The 16,085-nt window shown below is 45.3% G+C and overlaps 5 non-coding genes and 1 pseudogene across 5 annotated transcripts; all 6 read right to left on the bottom strand.

Moving 5' to 3' along the window:
* Positions 1 to 4,237: 4,237 nt before the first annotated feature.
* On the bottom strand, positions 4,238 to 4,370 carry LOC130338201 (U2 spliceosomal RNA; annotated as a pseudogene).
* A 2,070-nt stretch (positions 4,371 to 6,440) lies between these two features.
* LOC130338221 (U2 spliceosomal RNA) lies at positions 6,441 to 6,631 on the bottom strand. Its single transcript, XR_008878956.1, has one exon. It is a non-coding gene; the product is annotated as a U2 spliceosomal RNA (small nuclear RNA).
* Positions 6,632 to 8,707: 2,076 nt separating this feature from the next.
* Positions 8,708 to 8,898, bottom strand: LOC130338187 (U2 spliceosomal RNA). The gene has a single exon (XR_008878935.1). It is a non-coding gene; the product is annotated as a U2 spliceosomal RNA (small nuclear RNA).
* Positions 8,899 to 10,975: 2,077 nt separating this feature from the next.
* Positions 10,976 to 11,166, bottom strand: LOC130338220 (U2 spliceosomal RNA). The gene has a single exon (XR_008878955.1). It is a non-coding gene; the product is annotated as a U2 spliceosomal RNA (small nuclear RNA).
* A 2,078-nt stretch (positions 11,167 to 13,244) lies between these two features.
* LOC130338186 (U2 spliceosomal RNA) lies at positions 13,245 to 13,435 on the bottom strand. Its single transcript, XR_008878934.1, has one exon. It is a non-coding gene; the product is annotated as a U2 spliceosomal RNA (small nuclear RNA).
* A 2,075-nt stretch (positions 13,436 to 15,510) lies between these two features.
* LOC130338219 (U2 spliceosomal RNA) lies at positions 15,511 to 15,701 on the bottom strand. The gene has a single exon (XR_008878954.1). It is a non-coding gene; the product is annotated as a U2 spliceosomal RNA (small nuclear RNA).
* Between the last annotated feature and the right edge of the window lie 384 nt (positions 15,702 to 16,085).

Below are 16,085 nucleotides of genomic sequence, written 5' to 3'. Positions count from 1 at the left end.
AGAAAACCAGCCGTTCCTCCGCATAAAATAACCAGTATTAAAACGAACAAAATAAGACCAGTAGCTATCTTTAAAAACAGTAGTAAAACACATGCTAAAAAACTTTATTAAAAGGAAAGCTTTAAAATCTGGAAAGTCCTTACCGCCCCTGGAGTTCGGTTTTATCACAATTTGTCTCTTTAATTTTTCGCTCTTAGAACTCCAAAAGAAAGTAAAACAAGCTTTTGTTATTTTCTTTAGAACCATTTCGGGGGGTGGGAAAACCAGACTTAAATACAATAAAATAGGTAAAAGCACCATTTTTGTAATTAAAACCTTCCCTTCCATTGTAAGTTCTCGCATGTTCCACATACATATTTTCTTATTTATTTTTTGAGCCACCAAGTCCCAGCTATTAAAACCATTATTAGACTCGTCAAAGGAGACACCTAAAATCTGCACCAACTCAGACACAGGGACGGGCACATCATACAAAGGCATTCCGCCTATGTTTAAAATGTTACTTTTGTTAAAATTGACTTTAAAACCGGAGGCACAATTAAAATATTGAATCTGTTTTAGCGTCTTCAGAAGCGATGGGGTGTCCCTGCAAAACACCGCAACATCGTCCATGTACCCCACTACCTTCGCCTCTAGTCCCCCTCCTCCTGGCAGGGGGACTCCATGGATCTGCTTATCCTTTCGTATTGTACATAAAAGAGGCTCTATTGCGCAAATGAAGAGTAGTGGGGACAAGGGACACCCCTGCTTCACTCCGGAATTTAAAATCACGCCCTGTGTCTTAAAACCATTTACTAAAATTTTACTAGTACAGTTATCATAAAAAGCTCTAAGAGACAATAAAAAGCCATCAGGTATACCCATTTTCTCTAAAACCTTAAAAAGATAAAAATGTGACACCCTGTCGAAAGCTTTTTCAAAATCTATGGATAAAACCGCCAGCTTTCCTTTTCTTAATTTGGTGTCGCTAATTACATCCTTTAAAAGGTTTAGGTTCTCCCATAAACTCCTCCCAGGCACCCCACAGACTTGGTTTGTATGAATTATTTTATGGATTACGTTCTTTAAGCGGTTAGCACACAGTTTCGCCATTATTTTATAGTCGCAGTTCAGAAGGGTGATTGGTCTCCAGTTTTTGAGTTCCGACCGGTCTCCCTTTTTGAATAGCAGGGAGACATCACCCTTCTTCCATGAGCCTGGGAGGATTTTAGACTTAAAGACTTCCGTAAAAAGGGAGAACAAATCTTCTTTTAAAATACCATAAAAAGTAACATAAAATTCAATGGGTATACCATCCGGCCCAGGCACTTTACCTGTTTTAAAACTCTTGACGGTCTCTAAAATCTCCTGCTCTGAAATATTCTGCAATAAAAAAGACTGTGAGACAGGATCTAAAAAATTGGTGATCTCCTTTAACGAGTCATTCATAAAACATTCATCAATGTGTTTTACATTAAAAAGATCCGCATAAAACTCTTGCACCTTTTTTAAAATACCCTGTACATCATTCACTCCTTCAATGTTTTCTATTAACCTTCTATTTTCATGTATTTTCTTAAAAAAATACCTGGAGCATGTCTCGTTTTCCTCAAGTTGCTGTATTCGAGACCTAAAGATAATTTCTTTTCCTTTCTGCTCCAGGCACTTAGTTACCAGGCACTTAGTTATTTCTTTTTTAAGATCATGTACCTCCTTCTCCACCTCCATCCCGTGTGCTCTGAATTTGTACAGGGTTTGCAGACGAGTATTTAGGATATTATAAAATTCACGTTTTTCTTTAGCTTTCCTAACCCCAACACGGATAAAAAATTCTTTTATTTTTAGTTTCATTTTTTCCCACCAGATACTGGTGGGAGTGTTGGGGTCTTTTACTCGTCTGCATTCCTTGTAAAAGGTGATAAAATCTGATAAAACCTGCGGATCTTCTAAAAGGGACACGTTTAACTTCCAGGCATTCCTACCAGTTCTCCTTTTAAAATCACTTTTAACTTTAAAATATAATAATTTATGGTCAGAAAAAACATTGGTAAAAAGATCACAGTTAAAAGGCAGTACTTGATAAGAACAAAAAATAAAATCTATCCTGGAGCTACAGCTTGCATTGCTCCAGGTAACACCGTCTTCCTCTGGTACGTTAAAATTACATTTTTTAAAAACATCAGTGAGATTAAAATCTAAAATCAAGTTTTTTAACATAAAAGACGTCTTATCATAGTTCCTACTCACTGCGTTCGAAAAACGGCGTTCTCCCCTTAAAATACAATTAAAATCACCTGATAAAACAAGAGGACTAGAATTGTTAATAAAAAGGGGTAAAATCTCCAACATTTTTATTCTTTCATTCTTATCAGGAGAACCATAAAAATTTAAAAACTGCCATTTAATACCATTAATAAAAGCGTTGACCAATAAAATTCTGCCTGGTAAAATTTCGTTAAAACTCTCAATTAAAACGTTCCCTTTAAAAAGTATGGCGACCCCTGCTGATCTGGACTCATTTGATCCAGACCAGACTGATGGACCGTGCACCCAATCATCTTCATATTCTTTATAATTTAATCTGTGCGGGATGCCACATTCCTGCAGGAAAAGGACGGAAGCAGCAAAAACCGACAAGTAATTAAATAGGGCAACCCTTCTTACTCTGGCGCTCACACTTCTCACGTTCAAGGACAGACCGGACAACTCAGCCATGGGAATGTACAAGAAAACGTCTTACACCTCTGATTCCCCCTCCGAAGCCTCATACCCCCCAAAATCTGACTCAACTGTACGCATAGAGGAAGCAGGAGAGGAGGCACCATCACTCAGCCGACCCCCCTCCTCCATCATGATTGAGGCATAGTTGTTCTCGGGCATCCTGGCAATCAGGGCTCCAGACTCATTGGGTTCTTCCACCTCTTGCCCCTCCATAGGGGTCGGGTGTTCACTTAGTTCCGTCTCTGGTACCTCAGAGACGGTCACCCCTGAAACCTCCTCCTGGCAGGGAGGAGGGGGGGTATCCCCTATGGGGACCTGTGGAGGAACGTCACTTGGGTTCCCTGCATCCGCAGGTACTTCCATCGGCTCCCCCTGGACCGCCTCCGAATAGAGTCTTCTGGAGCCCCTCCGCCTTTTAACCTTCACCTCTCCACCCGGATCATCGCTCTCAGGGGGACCCTGAGCCAGAGGTTGCTGAGGAGCGGATTCGGCCGCCGTCCGCTCCTCTCTTAACCCAGCATGCTCCTGGGGGCCAGTTTTTCCACCACTTGCACGTTTTTTGGCCATCCTCTGCTCTTTAGGGTCCCCTCCTTTTGCCTGAGGGGGGTCTTTCTCCTTCTCCATCTCACCGCTTACCTCTTGTGGGGGGGTAATCACTGGCTCTGCTTGCCTCGGCTGGTGTCCCGGTTGCTGTCCTTGCTGCCTCCAGGGTTGCCACTGCTGCTCCGTCCTATGTCTGTGGGGACAAGAGGAGAAAAGGTGACCGAATTGTTGACAGAAATTGCACCTCCCTCCTCTTGTGCATTTCTCTGTCTCGTGCTGTGTGCTACCACATTTTTTGCATGTACTTTCACAGTTTTCTTTTGTGTGTCCATATCTGTGACACTTCCTGCAGTAGCTTGGCATCCCCGCATAAAAGAGGTCGCCACACATATTATTTATTTTAAAACGAGCTGGTGGTAGTTGTATTCCCCCTGGCAATCTGTCATCTTTTTTGCATGTAACCTGAAATCTCCACTTAGATGTCCAGATGCCACAGCTGTTCATGATTTTTCCTCTGCACTCAACCTTACTAAAATAGACTTGTAAAAACAACTCAACATCGTGTAGGTTGGCAAAAGGGGAATACATCTTTACTACCACCAGCTTAATATCGTCTAGAACGTGCTCAATAATCCGGACACCCTGAAGCTTTTTGTCTTTACTCGCAGCAGCTCTGGTAACAAAATCTCTGTGGATGCCATTTTGTGTGAACGTCACATCAAAAATTTTACGCTTCGGGTAGTCCTGGATTGCCAATATCTCGCCCTTCTGTATTCCGAAAACTCCTCCGAGCACGTCCTCTACTACGAATTTCAAATCGTCCGCCCTTTTGGTATCATCCGTGAGAATGACTCTCACGGTGTTTTTAATCCTTGCATATGCCGGCACAGAACCTGGATCCGGATCATCATCCATGGTTCTAACCTCTCTCCACCCGAAGGTCTTGAGAGGCGATCGCTACTCGTTACCCTGGGACTAGGCCCTCTCCCCAATAGCAACAAGTGGGTGAAGCCCAGGCAATAAACCTGGGCGATCCCACAAGGCCGAGGAGAGGGGTACCCGAGTACCTTCTGACCAGATCTCCTGTATTACTACACTTGATCTTAGCCAAAAGGCCGAGAAGCGATAACCGTGAAAGGGGCGGGCCCAACAAGGTCCCCTTCATGGGCACTATCACTGCTTGCTGTCAGGGAGGCTGCCAGACAATTTTCCATGCACACTCTGGGCTGGGGGGCAGTCAACCACCAGTACACACAGCAGAACCTAAACCCATACCATTATTGCTAAGCAGCAAGACAGGGGCCCATTGCACTCCCACGGGGCCTTTTTAAATGCAATCCATAACCCGGATTTGCCAGGAACCCTTCTTACTCCTCCTACTTGCATGTGACACTGGGCTTAGGATCTGCATAGGAAACACACACACAAGCACACACCTACCTTTGTTGCCTGCAGATGCCTCCTTGGCTGTCCCCAAACGGTATCAAACCAACACCCACGGGAAGCTGTAAGCATAGAGGACATGCCTGCACCCCATTGGACTTACCTGTGTGGGTTAAATCCGGGTTATTTGACAACCTATGGCGGTGATGGTTCTGCTCAGGCAGAGCAGTGCTGATGCTCCTCATAAAGCTGTCGCTGCTGTGAAGGTTCTAGGTGACATCACAAATCCCTATGGTTACATACACAACAAAGCTGGGTTGTTGTTGTTTACACTCTGCAAGGCCTGTGGAAGTGAGTGACATCATAGCACTGTAGTTCTGAGGGTTCTAGATGGATGCAACAATCTCCTGTTGCTTCTATGAAGGCCATAATAGACGACATCACCAAACAGCTCCATAGTCACATACACAGCAAAGGAGAGATGTTGTTTACACCTAGTGATGTCAGTGGTATTGAGTGACATCACAGCACAGTGCTAAGGCTCCTGGGCCTGGACACAGCAGCGGCTGCAATATCTCAACGGAGAATACGTTTATATATATGTGTGTGTGTGCGCGTATATATATATATATATATATATATATATATATATATATATTTCTCCGCCGAAATCACTTTTAAACCCATTTCCACCTTTTTTTCCCTTCTCTTCCTCTTACTTTTTTTTCACGTTTTTTTACGTTTTTCTCCTTTTCGCCTCTTTTCTGGGCGTATTATTCTTCTTTTTCTTCTTTTTTTTCGTCTAATGCATACCCCATCAGTGCAGCAATGCTTATTCAATACCGCCAGCAGATGGAGACACTGGGGGATGATTTTCTAAGGATTTATACTGATTTTTCCTGTCTGAATTTGTCGCACAGAAAGTTGCAGGCCAAATATGTGTGACATTTCTGCGACTTTAGCTTCTAGAGCCTTTTTACAACATTATACATAGGTGCTGAATACATAAAAAGCGACTGTTCAGCGACAGACAAGTCGCATCGGCTGAAAGTAGGCCAGAATGTCAGTCCATGTTGGAGCAGGTTTAGATACAGTCTAAAGCATAGATCTCAAAGTCTGTGCACAGAATTTAGCAAGGGCCTCGCACCTTCTGATGCATCAGGTAGGTGCACAATAGCATAGCCTAACCCTCTGTACTTTGGTCTATATTGATGCGGGACATAGACAGCCAGCTGATGACCAATCCATTAGTGCAATGGATGGCTGGAAGCATTTGTCTTTGCCTTTGCAATACCACAGAAGCAATGCATGGTCAATGTACAGCAATGACACACCTGTGTGAACAGCCAGGAGACCCCCCCCCCCCATGTTATGTTACATAGTTACATAGTTAGTACGGTCGAAAAAAGACATATGTCCATCAAGTTCAACCAGGGAATTAAGGGGTAGGGGTGTGGCGCGATATTGGGGAAGGGATGAGATTTTATATTTCTTCATAAGCATTAATCTTATTTTGTCAATTAGGAACATTCAGCACCCACCCGCTATCAAGGCAGCTGCCTATCATGTCATGCCCTACCTGCACAGGTGTGCTGGCTACTCAAATGATCCAATTAAGGAGGCCATTTAGTCAGCAGCAGCAGAAGTCCTGTGCCTGGACGCTCCAACAGCGGACAGACACAAGCAGAAGCAGCAGCAGCACCACCTTTTGTTTTTTGGCTGCAGCAGCAGCAAGGCCCACAGGGCTGGCTAGCTGGCTAGCCAGCAAGCAGGTAGCAATGAAAGTAGGAATCTTTCTTTTTAACCCTGTAAGGGGGTGGTGCACTGTACCCGAAGATACTGCCATATCGGGTCAATGCATAGGGCGACGGAAGCAAGCTTCGAAATCGGCCCCCGTTCTCAAAAATCCATTTAATATATGGTCCCCAGATAGGGGACGTATCAGATATTAAACTGATAAGAACAGATACTACACTTGATCTTAGCCAAAAGGCCGAGAAGCGATAACCGTGAAAGGGGCGGGCCCAACAAGGTCCCCTTCATGGGCACTATCACTGCTTGCTGTCAGGGAGGCTGCCAGACAATTTTCCATGCACACTCTGGGCTGGGGGGCAGTCAACCACCAGTACACACAGCAGAACCTAAACCCATACCATTATTGCTAAGCAGCAAGACAGGGGCCCATTGCACTCCCACGGGGCCTTTTTAAATGCAATCCATAACCCGGATTTGCCAGGAACCCTTCTTACTCCTCCTACTTGCATGTGACACTGGGCTTAGGATCTGCATAGGAAACACACACACAAGCACACACCTACCTTTGTTGCCTGCAGATGCCTCCTTGGCTGTCCCCAAACGGTATCAAACCAACACCCACGGGAAGCTGTAAGCATAGAGGACATGCCTGCACCCCATTGGACTTACCTGTGTGGGTTAAATCCGGGTTATTTGACAACCTATGGCGGTGATGGTTCTGCTCAGGCAGAGCAGTGCTGATGCTCCTCATAAAGCTGTCGCTGCTGTGAAGGTTCTAGGTGACATCACAAATCCCTATGGTTACATACACAACAAAGCTGGGTTGTTGTTGTTTACACTCTGCAAGGCCTGTGGAAGTGAGTGACATCATAGCACTGTAGTTCTGAGGGTTCTAGATGGATGCAACAATCTCCTGTTGCTTCTATGAAGGCCATAATAGACGACATCACCAAACAGCTCCATAGTCACATACACAGCAAAGGAGAGATGTTGTTTACACCTAGTGATGTCAGTGGTATTGAGTGACATCACAGCACAGTGCTAAGGCTCCTGGGCCTGGACACAGCAGCGGCTGCAATATCTCAACGGAGAATACGTTTATATATATGTGTGTGTGTGCGCGTATATATATATATATATATATATATATATATATATATATATTTCTCCGCCGAAATCACTTTTAAACCCATTTCCACCTTTTTTTCCCTTCTCTTCCTCTTACTTTTTTTTCACGTTTTTTTACGTTTTTCTCCTTTTCGCCTCTTTTCTGGGCGTATTATTCTTCTTTTTCTTCTTTTTTTTCGTCTAATGCATACCCCATCAGTGCAGCAATGCTTATTCAATACTGCCAGCAGATGGAGACACTGGGGGATAATTTTCTAAGGATTTATACTGATTTTTCCTGTCTGAATTTGTCGCACAGAAAGTTGCAGGCCAAATATGTGTGACATTTCTGCGACTTTAGCTTCTAGAGCCTTTTTACAACATTATACATAGGTGCTGAATACATAAAAAGCGACTGTTCAGCGACAGACAAGTCGCATCGGCTGAAAGTAGGCCAGAATGTCAGTCCATGTTGGAGCAGGTTTAGATACAGTCTAAAGCATAGATCTCAAAGTCTGTGCACAGAATTTAGCAAGGGCCTCGCACCTTCTGATGCATCAGGTAGGTGCACAATAGCATAGCCTAACCCTCTGTACTTTGGTCTATATTGATGCGGGACATAGACAGCCAGCTGATGACCAATCCATTAGTGCAATGGATGGCTGGAAGCATTTGTCTTTGCCTTTGCAATACCACAGAAGCAATGCATGGTCAATGTACAGCAATGACACACCTGTGTGAACAGCCAGGAGACCCCCCCCCCCCATGTTATGTTACATAGTTACATAGTTAGTACGGTCGAAAAAAGACATATGTCCATCAAGTTCAACCAGGGAATTAAGGGGTAGGGGTGTGGCGCGATATTGGGGAAGGGATGAGATTTTATATTTCTTCATAAGCATTAATCTTATTTTGTCAATTAGGAACATTCAGCACCCACCCGCTATCAAGGCAGCTGCCTATCATGTCATGCCCTACCTGCACAGGTGTGCTGGCTACTCAAATGATCCAATTAAGGAGGCCATTTAGTCAGCAGCAGCAGAAGTCCTGTGCCTGGACGCTCCAACAGCGGCCAGACACAAGCAGAAGCAGAAGCAGCAGCAGCACCACCTTTTGTTTTTTGGCTGCAGCAGCAGCAAGGCCCACAGGGCTGGCTAGCTGGCTAGCCAGCAAGCAGGTAGCAATGAAAGTAGGAATCTTTCTTTTTAACCCTGTAAGGGGGTGGTGCACTGTACCCGAAGATACTGCCATATCGGGTCAATGCATAGGGCGACGGAAGCAAGCTTCGAAATCGGCCCCCGTTCTCAAAAATCCATTTAATATATGGTCCGCAGATAGGGGACGTATCAGATATTAAACTGATAAGAACAGATACTACACTTGATCTTAGCCAAAAGGCCGAGAAGCGATAACCGTGAAAGGGGCGGGCCCAACAAGGTCCCCTTCATGGGCACTATCACTGCTTGCTGTCAGGGAGGCTGCCAGACAATTTTCCATGCACACTCTGGGCTGGGGGGCAGTCAACCACCAGTACACACAGCAGAACCTAAACCCATACCATTATTGCTAAGCAGCAAGACAGGGGCCCATTGCACTCCCACGGGGCCTTTTTAAATGCAATCCATAACCCGGATTTGCCAGGAACCCTTCTTACTCCTCCTACTTGCATGTGACACTGGGCTTAGGATCTGCATAGGAAACACACACACAAGCACACACCTACCTTTGTTGCCTGCAGATGCCTCCTTGGCTGTCCCCAAACGGTATCAAACCAACACCCACGGGAAGCTGTAAGCATAGAGGACATGCCTGCACCCCATTGGACTTACCTGTGTGGGTTAAATCCGGGTTATTTGACAACCTATGGCGGTGATGGTTCTGCTCAGGCAGAGCAGTGCTGATGCTCCTCATAAAGCTGTCGCTGCTGTGAAGGTTCTAGGTGACATCACAAATCCCTATGGTTACATACACAACAAAGCTGGGTTGTTGTTGTTTACACTCTGCAAGGCCTGTGGAAGTGAGTGACATCATAGCACTGTAGTTCTGAGGGTTCTAGATGGATGCAACAATCTCCTGTTGCTTCTATGAAGGCCATAATAGACGACATCACCAAACAGCTCCATAGTCACATACACAGCAAAGGAGAGATGTTGTTTACACCTAGTGATGTCAGTGGTATTGAGTGACATCACAGCACAGTGCTAAGGCTCCTGGGCCTGGACACAGCAGCGGCTGCAATATCTCAACGGAGAATACGTTTATATATATGTGTGTGTGTGCGCGTATATATATATATATATATATATATATATATATATATATATATTTCTCCGCCGAAATCACTTTTAAACCCATTTCCACCTTTTTTTCCCTTCTCTTCCTCTTACTTTTTTTTCACGTTTTTTTACGTTTTTCTCCTTTTCGCCTCTTTTCTGGGCGTATTATTCTTCTTTTTCTTCTTTTTTTTCGTCTAATGCATACCCCATCAGTGCAGCAATGCTTATTCAATACCGCCAGCAGATGGAGACACTGGGGGATAATTTTCTAAGGATTTATACTGATTTTTCCTGTCTGAATTTGTCGCACAGAAAGTTGCAGGCCAAATATGTGTGACATTTCTGCGACTTTAGCTTCTAGAGCCTTTTTACAACATTATACATAGGTGCTGAATACATAAAAAGCGACTGTTCAGCGACAGACAAGTCGCATCGGCTGAAAGTAGGCCAGAATGTCAGTCCATGTTGGAGCAGGTTTAGATACAGTCTAAAGCATAGATCTCAAAGTCTGTGCACAGAATTTAGCAAGGGCCTCGCACCTTCTGATGCATCAGGTAGGTGCACAATAGCATAGCCTAACCCTCTGTACTTTGGTCTATATTGATGCGGGACATAGACAGCCAGCTGATGACCAATCCATTAGTGCAATGGATGGCTGGAAGCATTTGTCTTTGCCTTTGCAATACCACAGAAGCAATGCATGGTCAATGTACAGCAATGACACACCTGTGTGAACAGCCAGGAGACCCCCCCCCCCATGTTATGTTACATAGTTACATAGTTAGTACGGTCGAAAAAAGACATATGTCCATCAAGTTCAACCAGGGAATTAAGGGGTAGGGGTGTGGCGCGATATTGGGGAAGGGATGAGATTTTATATTTCTTCATAAGCATTAATCTTATTTTGTCAATTAGGAACATTCAGCACCCACCCGCTATCAAGGCAGCTGCCTATCATGTCATGCCCTACCTGCACAGGTGTGCTGGCTACTCAAATGATCCAATTAAGGAGGCCATTTAGTCAGCAGCAGCAAAAGTCCTGTGCCTGGACGCTCCAACAGCGGCCAGACACAAGCAGAAGCAGAAGCAGCAGCAGCACCACCTTTTGTTTTTTGGCTGCAGCAGCAGCAAGGCCCACAGGGCTGGCTAGCTGGCTAGCCAGCAAGCAGGTAGCAATGAAAGTAGGAATCTTTCTTTTTAACCCTGTAAGGGGGTGGTGCACTGTACCCGAAGATACTGCCATATCGGGTCAATGCATAGGGCGACGGAAGCAAGCTTCGAAATCGGCCCCCGTTCTCAAAAATCCATTTAATATATGGTCCCCAGATAGGGGACGTATCAGATATTAAACTGATAAGAACAGATACTACACTTGATCTTAGCCAAAAGGCCGAGAAGCGATAACCGTGAAAGGGGCGGGCCCAACAAGGTGCCCTTCATGGGCACTATCACTGCTTGCTGTCAGGGAGGCTGCCAGACAATTTTCCATGCACACTCTGGGCTGGGGGGCAGTCAACCACCAGTACACACAGCAGAACCTAAACCCATACCATTATTGCTAAGCAGCAAGACAGGGGCCCATTGCACTCCCACGGGGCCTTTTTAAATGCAATCCATAACCCGGATTTGCCAGGAACCCTTCTTACTCCTCCTACTTGCATGTGACACTGGGCTTAGGATCTGCATAGGAAACACACACACAAGCACACACCTACCTTTGTTGCCTGCAGATGCCTCCTTGGCTGTCCCCAAACGGTATCAAACCAACACCCACGGGAAGCTGTAAGCATAGAGGACATGCCTGCACCCCATTGGACTTACCTGTGTGGGTTAAATCCGGGTTATTTGACAACCTATGGCGGTGATGGTTCTGCTCAGGCAGAGCAGTGCTGATGCTCCTCATAAAGCTGTCGCTGCTGTGAAGGTTCTAGGTGACATCACAAATCCCTATGGTTACATACACAACAAAGCTGGGTTGTTGTTGTTTACACTCTGCAAGGCCTGTGGAAGTGAGTGACATCATAGCACTGTAGTTCTGAGGGTTCTAGATGGATGCAACAATCTCCTGTTGCTTCTATGAAGGCCATAATAGACGACATCACCAAACAGCTCCATAGTCACATACACAGCAAAGGAGAGATGTTGTTTACACCTAGTGATGTCAGTGGTATTGAGTGACATCACAGCACAGTGCTAAGGCTCCTGGGCCTGGACACAGCAGCGGCTGCAATATCTCAACGGAGAATACGTTTATATATATGTGTGTGTGTGCGCGTATATATATATATATATATATATATATATATATATATATATATTTCTCCGCCGAAATCACTTTTAAACCCATTTCCACCTTTTTTTCCCTTCTCTTCCTCTTACTTTTTTTTCACGTTTTTTTACGTTTTTCTCCTTTTCGCCTCTTTTCTGGGCGTATTATTCTTCTTTTTCTTCTTTTTTTTCGTCTAATGCATACCCCATCAGTGCAGCAATGCTTATTCAATACTGCCAGCAGATGGAGACACTGGGGGATAATTTTCTAAGGATTTATACTGATTTTTCCTGTCTGAATTTGTCGCACAGAAAGTTGCAGGCCAAATATGTGTGACATTTCTGCGACTTTAGCTTCTAGAGCCTTTTTACAACATTATACATAGGTGCTGAATACATAAAAAGCGACTGTTCAGCGACAGACAAGTCGCATCGGCTGAAAGTAGGCCAGAATGTCAGTCCATGTTGGAGCAGGTTTAGATACAGTCTAAAGCATAGATCTCAAAGTCTGTGCACAGAATTTAGCAAGGGCCTCGCACCTTCTGATGCATCAGGTAGGTGCACAATAGCATAGCCTAACCCTCTGTACTTTGGTCTATATTGATGCGGGACATAGACAGCCAGCTGATGACCAATCCATTAGTGCAATGGATGGCTGGAAGCATTTGTCTTTGCCTTTGCAATACCACAGAAGCAATGCATGGTCAATGTACAGCAATGACACACCTGTGTGAACAGCCAGGAGACCCCCCCCCCCCATGTTATGTTACATAGTTACATAGTTAGTACGGTCGAAAAAAGACATATGTCCATCAAGTTCAACCAGGGAATTAAGGGGTAGGGGTGTGGCGCGATATTGGGGAAGGGATGAGATTTTATATTTCTTCATAAGCATTAATCTTATTTTGTCAATTAGGAACATTCAGCACCCACCCGCTATCAAGGCAGCTGCCTATCATGTCATGCCCTACCTGCACAGGTGTGCTGGCTACTCAAATGATCCAATTAAGGAGGCCATTTAGTCAGCAGCAGCAGAAGTCCTGTGCCTGGACGCTCCAACAGCGGCCAGACACAAGCAGAAGCAGAAGCAGCAGCAGCACCACCTTTTGTTTTTTGGCTGCAGCAGCAGCAAGGCCCACAGGGCTGGCTAGCTGGCTAGCCAGCAAGCAGGTAGCAATGAAAGTAGGAATCTTTCTTTTTAACCCTGTAAGGGGGTGGTGCACTGTACCCGAAGATACTGCCATATCGGGTCAATGCATAGGGCGACGGAAGCAAGCTTCGAAATCGGCCCCCGTTCTCAAAAATCCATTTAATATATGGTCCGCAGATAGGGGACGTATCAGATATTAAACTGATAAGAACAGATACTACACTTGATCTTAGCCAAAAGGCCGAGAAGCGATAACCGTGAAAGGGGCGGGCCCAACAAGGTCCCCTTCATGGGCACTATCACTGCTTGCTGTCAGGGAGGCTGCCAGACAATTTTCCATGCACACTCTGGGCTGGGGGGCAGTCAACCACCAGTACACACAGCAGAACCTAAACCCATACCATTATTGCTAAGCAGCAAGACAGGGGCCCATTGCACTCCCACGGGGCCTTTTTAAATGCAATCCATAACCCGGATTTGCCAGGAACCCTTCTTACTCCTCCTACTTGCATGTGACACTGGGCTTAGGATCTGCATAGGAAACACACACACAAGCACACACCTACCTTTGTTGCCTGCAGATGCCTCCTTGGCTGTCCCCAAACGGTATCAAACCAACACCCACGGGAAGCTGTAAGCATAGAGGACATGCCTGCACCCCATTGGACTTACCTGTGTGGGTTAAATCCGGGTTATTTGACAACCTATGGCGGTGATGGTTCTGCTCAGGCAGAGCAGTGCTGATGCTCCTCATAAAGCTGTCGCTGCTGTGAAGGTTCTAGGTGACATCACAAATCCCTATGGTTACATACACAACAAAGCTGGGTTGTTGTTGTTTACACTCTGCAAGGCCTGTGGAAGTGAGTGACATCATAGCACTGTAGTTCTGAGGGTTCTAGATGGATGCAACAATCTCCTGTTGCTTCTATGAAGGCCATAATAGACGACATCACCAAACAGCTCCATAGTCACATACACAGCAAAGGAGAGATGTTGTTTACACCTAGTGATGTCAGTGGTATTGAGTGACATCACAGCACAGTGCTAAGGCTCCTGGGCCTGGACACAGCAGCGGCTGCAATATCTCAACGGAGAATACGTTTATATATATGTGTGTGTGTGCGCGTATATATATATATATATATATATATATATATATATATATATTTCTCCGCCGAAATCACTTTTAAACCCATTTCCACCTTTTTTTCCCTTCTCTTCCTCTTACTTTTTTTTCACGTTTTTTTACGTTTTTCTCCTTTTCGCCTCTTTTCTGGGCGTATTATTCTTCTTTTTCTTCTTTTTTTTCGTCTAATGCATACCCCATCAGTGCAGCAATGCTTATTCAATACCGCCAGCAGATGGAGACACTGGGGGATGATTTTCTAAGGATTTATACTGATTTTTCCTGTCTGAATTTGTCGCACAGAAAGTTGCAGGCCAAATATGTGTGACATTTCTGCGACTTTAGCTTCTAGAGCATTTTTACAACATTATACATAGGTGCTGAATACATAAAAAGCGACTGTTCAGCGACAGACAAGTCGCATCGGCTGAAAGTAGGCCAGAATGTCAGTCCATGTTGGAGCAGGTTTAGATACAGTCTAAAGCATAGATCTCAAAGTCTGTGCACAGAATTTAGCAAGGGCCTCGCACCTTCTGATGCATCAGGTAGGTGCACAATAGCATAGCCTAACCCTCTGTACTTTGGTCTATATTGATGCGGGATATAGACAGCCAGCTGATGACCATTCCATTAGTGCAATGGATGGCTGGAAGCATTTGTCTTTGCCTTTGCAATACCACAGAAGCAATGCATGGTCAATGTACAGCAATGACACACCTGTGTGAACAGCCAGGAGACCCCCCCCCCCATGTTATGTTACATAGTTACATAGTTAGTACGGTCGAAAAAAGACATATGTCCATCAAGTTCAACCAGGGAATTAAGGGGTAGGGGTGTGGCGCGATATTGGGGAAGGGATGAGATTTTATATTTCTTCATAAGCATTAATCTTATTTTGTCAATTAGGAACATTCAGCACCCACCCGCTATCAAGGCAGCTGCCTATCATGTCATGCCCTACCTGCACAGGTGTGCTGGCTACTCAAATGATCCAATTAAGGAGGCCATTTAGTCAGCAGCAGCAGAAGTCCTGTGCCTGGACGCTCCAACAGCGGCCAGACACAAGCAGAAGCAGAAGCAGCAGCAGCACCACCTTTTGTTTTTTGGCTGCAGCAGCAGCAAGGCCCACAGGGCTGGCTAGCTGGCTAGCCAGCAAGCAGGTAGCAATGAAAGTAGGAATCTTTCTTTTTAACCCTGTAAGGGGGTGGTGCACTGTACCCGAAGATACTGCCATATCGGGTCAATGCATAGGGCGACGGAAGCAAGCTTCGAAATCGGCCCCCGTTCTCAAAAATCCATTTAATATATGGTCCCCAGATAGGGGACGTATCAGATATTAAACTGATAAGAACAGATACTACACTTGATCTTAGCCAAAAGGCCGAGAAGCGATAACCGTGAAAGGGGCGGGCCCAACAAGGTCCCCTTCATGGGCACTATCACTGCTTGCTGTCAGGGAGGCTGCCAGACAATTTTCCATGCACACTCTGGGCTGGGGGGCAGTCAACCACCAGTACACACAGCAGAACCTAAACCCATACCATTATTGCTAAGCAGCAAGACAGGGGCCCATTGCACTCCCACGGGGCCTTTTTAAATGCAATCCATAACCCGGATTTGCCAGGAACCCTTCTTACTCCTCCTACTTGCATGTGACACTGGGCTTAGGATCTGCATAGGAAACACACACACAAGCACACACCTACCTTTGTTGCCTGCAGATGCCTCCTTGGCTGTCCCCAAACGGTATCAAACCAACACCCACGGGAAGCTGTAA

Source organism: Hyla sarda, unplaced genomic scaffold, assembly GCF_029499605.1.
Source record: "Hyla sarda isolate aHylSar1 unplaced genomic scaffold, aHylSar1.hap1 scaffold_515, whole genome shotgun sequence".
Taxonomy (NCBI): Eukaryota; Metazoa; Chordata; class Amphibia; order Anura; family Hylidae; genus Hyla; species Hyla sarda.
The sequence above is the reverse complement of the archived record's forward strand: the minus strand, read 5'-3'. Positions and strand labels throughout refer to the sequence as shown.